Genomic DNA, 5,000 nt, shown 5'->3' with positions numbered 1-5,000 from the left:
AATAATAAAAAAAAAAATAAAAAAAATGAAAAAAATACTGAATAAAAAACGGAAAAAAACTATGGAAAAAAAACCGGAGAAGCTTGGCAAAGATGAGGCCATTACGGCTCGCCTTTAGGAGTCCTACTCGGGATAACGTCATTTAAAGAACAAGAGTCAGCACAATGTAAAAAAAAAAAAAACTGTAGAAAAAACGGAAAAAAATATGGAAAAAAAAACGGAGAAGCTTGCCAAAGATGAGGCCATTACGGCTCGCCTTTAGGTGTCCTGCTTGGGATATCGTCATTTAAAGAACAAGAGTCAGCACAATGTAAAAAAAAAAAAAAAAAAAAAAAAAAAAAAACTGAAAAAAAAAACTGAAGAATAAACGGAAAAAAACTGTGGAAAAAAAACCGGAGAAGCTTGGCAAAGATGAGGTCATTACGGCTCGCGTTTAGGTGTCCTCCTCGGGATAACGTCATTTAAAGAACAAGAGTCAGCACAATGTAAAAAAAAAAAAAAAAAAAAAAAAAAAAAAAAAAAACTGAAAAAAAACGGAAAAAAATGGGAAAAAACTGTGGAAAAAAAAAACCGGAGGAGCTTGCCGAAGATGAGGCCATTACGGCTCGCCTTTAGGTGTCCTCCTCAGGATAGCGTCGTTTAAAGAACGAGAGTCAGAACAACGTAAAAAAAAAAAAACGGAAAAAAACTATAGAAAAAAAACCGGAGAAGCTTGCCAAAGATGAGGCCATTACGGGTTGCCTTTAGGTGTCCTCCTCGGGATAACGTCAGTTAAAGAACAAGAGTCAGCACAACGTAAAAATAAAAAAAAAACTTAAAAAAAAAAACGGAAAAAAACTATGGAAAAAAAACCGGAGAAGCTTGCCAAAGATGAGGCCATTACGGCTCGCCTTTAGGTGTCCTCCTCGGGATAACGTCATTTAAAGAACAAGAGTCAGCACAACGTAAAAAAAAAAAAAAAAAAAAAAAAAAAAAAAAAAAAAAAACGGAAAAAAACTATGGAAAAAAAACCGGAGAAGCTTGCCAAAGATGAGGCCATTACGGCTCGCCTTTAGGTGTCCTCCTCGGGATAACGTCATTTAAAGAACAAGAGTCAGCACAATGTAAATAAAAAAAAAACTGAAGAAAAAACGGAAAAAAAACTATGGAAAAAAAACCGGAGAAGCTTGGCAAAGATGAGGCCATTACGGCTCGCCTTTAGGTGTCCTCCTCGGGATAACGTCATTTAAAGAACAAGAGTCAGCACAATGTAAAAAAAAAAAAATGAAAAAAAATGAAAAAAAACGGAAAAAAACGGGAAAAAACTGTGGAAAAAAAACCGGAGGAGCTTGCCGAAGATGAGGCCATTACGGCTCGCATTTAGGTGTCCTTCTCAGGATAGCGTCGTTTAAAGAACGAGAGTCAGCACAACGTTAAAAAAAAAAAAAAAAAAAAAAAAAAAAAAGAAAAAATGAAAAAAAAACTATGGAAAAAAAACCGGAGAAGCTTCCCAAAGATGAGGCCATTACGGCTCGCCTTTAGGTGTCCTCCTCGGGATAACGTCATTTAAAGAACAAGAGTCAGCACAATGTAAAAAAAAAATAAAAAAATAAAAAAATAAAAATAATAAAAAAAATAAAAAAAATAAAAAAATGAAAAAAATACTGAATAAAAAACGGAAAAAAACTATGGAAAAAAAACCGGAGAAGCTTGGCAAAGATGAGGCCATTACGGCTCGCCTTTAGGAGTCCTACTCGGGATAACGTCATTTAAAGAACAAGAGTCAGCACAATGTAAAAAAAAAAAAAAACTGTAGAAAAAACGGAAAAAAATATGGAAAAAAAAACGGAGAAGCTTGCCAAAGATGAGGCCATTACGGCTCGCCTTTAGGTGTCCTGCTTGGGATATCGTCATTTAAAGAACAAGAGTCAGCACAATGTAAAAAAAAAAAAAAAAAAAAAAAAAAACTGAAAAAAAAAACTGAAGAATAAACGGAAAAAAACTGTGGAAAAAAAACCGGAGAAGCTTGGCAAAGATGAGGTCATTACGGCTCGCGTTTAGGTGTCCTCCTCGGGATAACGTCATTTAAAGAACAAGAGTCATCACAATGTAAAAAAAAAAAAAAAAAAAAAAAAAAAAAAAAAAAAAAAAAAAAACTGAAAAAAAAACGGAAAAAAATGGGAAAAAACTGTGGAAAAAAAAAACCGGAGGAGCTTGCCGAAGATGAGGCCATTACGGCTCGCCTTTAGGTGTCCTCCTCAGGATAGCGTCGTTTAAAGAACGAGAGTCAGAACAACGTAAAAAAAAAAAAAACGGAAAAAAACTATAGAAAAAAAACCGGAGAAGCTTGCCAAAGATGACGCCATTACGGGTCGCCTTTAGGTGTCCTCCTCGGGATAACGTCATTTAAAGAACAAGAGTCAGCACAACGTAAAAATAAAAAAAAAAAACTTAAAAAAAAAAACGGAAAAAAACTATGGAAAAAAAACCGGAGAAGCTTGCCAAAGATGAGGCCATTACGGCTCGCCTTTAGGTGTCCTCCTCGGGATAACGTCATTTAAAGAACAAGAGTCAGCACAACGTAAAAAAAAAAAAAAAAAGAAAAGAAAAAAGTAAAAAATACGGAAAAAAACTATGGAAAAAAAACCGGAGAAGCTTGCCAAAGATGAGGCCATTACGGCTCGCCTTTAGGTGTCCTCCTCGGGATAACGTCATTTAAAGAACAAGAGTCAGCACAACGTAAAAAAAAAAAAAAAAAAAAAAAAAAAAAAAAAAAAAAACGGAAAAAAACGATGGAAAAAAAACCGGAGAAGCTTGGCAAAGATGAGGCCATTACGGCTCGCCTTTAGGTGTCCTCCTCGGGATAACGTCATTTAAAGAACAAGAGTCAGCACAATTTAAAAAAAAAAAAAACTGAAGAAAAAACGGAAAAAAATATGGGAAAAAAAAAACGGAGAAGCTTGCCAAAGATGAGGCCATTACGGCTCGCCTTTAGGTGTCCTCCTCAGGATAACGTCATTTAAAGAACAAGAGTCAGCACAATGTAAAAAAAAAAAAAAAAAAAAAAAAAAAAAAAAAAAAAAAAAAAAAAAAAAAAAACTGAAGAAAAAACGGAAAAAAAACTATGGAAAAAAAAACCGGAGAAGCTTGGCAAAGATGAGGCCATTACGGCTCGCCTTTAGGTGTCCTCCTCGGGATAACGTCATTTAAAGAACGAGAGTCAGCACAATGTAAAAAAAAAAAAGAAAAAAAACGTAAAAAAACGGGAAAAAACTGTGGAAAAAAAAACCGGAGGAGCTTGCCGAAGATGAGGCCATTACGGCTCGCCTTTAGGTGTCCTCCCCAGGATAGCGTCGTTTAAAGAACGAGAGTCAGCACAACGTTAAAAAAAAAAAAAAAAAAAAAAAAAAAAAAAGAAAAAACGAAAAAAAAACTATGGAAAAAAAACCGGAGAAGCTTGCCAAAGATGAGGCCATTACGGCTCGCCTTTAGGTGTCCTCCTCGGGATAACGTCATTTAAAGAACAAGAGTCAGCACAATGTAAAAAAAATAAAATAAAATAAAAAAATAAAAATAATAAAAAAAAAAATAAAAAAAATGAAAAAAATACTGAATAAAAAACGGAAAAAAACTATGGAAAAAAAACCGGAGAAGCTTGGCAAAGATGAGGCCATTACGGCTCGCCTTTAGGAGTCCTACTCGGGATAACGTCATTTAAAGAACAAGAGTCAGCACAATGTAAAAAAAAAAAAAACTGTAGAAAAAACGGAAAAAAATATGGAAAAAAAAACGGAGAAGCTTGCCAAAGATGAGGCCATTACGGCTCGCCTTTAGGTGTCCTGCTTGGGATATCGTCATTTAAAGAACAAGAGTCAGCACAATGTAAAAAAAAAAAAAAAAAAAAAAAAAACTGAAAAAAAAAACTGAAGAATAAACGGAAAAAAACTGTGGAAAAAAAACCGGAGAAGCTTGGCAAAGATGAGGTCATTACGGCTCGCGTTTAGGTGTCCTCCTCGGGATAACGTCATTTAAAGAACAAGAGTCAGCACAATGTAAAAAAAAAAAAAAAAAAAAAAAAAAAAAAAAAAAAAAAAAAAAAACTGAAAAAAAACGGAAAAAAATGGGAAAAAACTGTGGAAAAAAAAAACCGGAGGAGCTTGCCGAAGATGAGGCCATTACGGCTCGCCTTTAGGTGTCCTCCTCAGGATAGCGTCGTTTAAAGAACGAGAGTCAGAACAACGTAAAAAAAAAAAAACGGAAAAAAACTATAGAAAAAAAACCGGAGAAGCTTGCCAAAGATGAGGCCATTACGGGTCGCCTTTAGGTGTCCTCCTCGGGATAACGTCATTTAAAGAACAAGAGTCAGCACAACGTAAAAATAAAAAAAAAAAACTTAAAAAAAAAACGGAAAAAAACTATGGAAAAAAAACCGGAGAAGCTTGCCAAAGATGAGGCCATTACGGCTCGCCTTTAGGTGTCCTCCTCGGGATAACGTCATTTAAAGAACAAGAGTCAGCACAACGTAAAAAAAAAAAAAAAAAAAAAAAAAAAAAAAAGAAAAAAAACGGAAAAAAACTATGGAAAAAAAACCGGAGAAGCTTGCCAAAGATGAGGCCATTACGGCTCGCCTTTAGGTGTCCTTCTCGGGATAACGTCATTTAAAGAACAAGAGTCAGCACAATGTAAATAAAAAAAAAAAAACTGAAAAAAAAAACTGAAGAAAAAACGGAAAAAAAACTATGGAAAAAAAACCGGAGAAGCTTGGCAAAGATAAGGCCATTACGGCTCGCCTTTAGGTGTCCTCCTCGGGATAACGTCATTTAAAGAACAAGAGTCAGCACAATGTAAAAAAAAAAATGAAAAAAAATGAAAAAAAACGGAAAAAAACGGGAAAAAACTGTGGAAAAAAAACCGGAGGAGCTTGCCGAAGATGAGGCCATTACGGCTCGCATTTAGGTGTCCTCCTCAGGATAGCGTCGTTTAAAGAACGAGAGTCAGCACAACGTTAAAAAAAAAAAAAA

The sequence above is a fragment of the Arachis ipaensis genome, chromosome B2 (assembly GCF_059453495.1).
Source record: "Arachis ipaensis isolate K30076 ecotype BB chromosome B2, ASM5945349v1, whole genome shotgun sequence".
Classification (NCBI taxonomy): domain Eukaryota; kingdom Viridiplantae; phylum Streptophyta; class Magnoliopsida; order Fabales; family Fabaceae; genus Arachis; species Arachis ipaensis.
Note: the sequence above shows the minus strand (reverse complement) of the source record.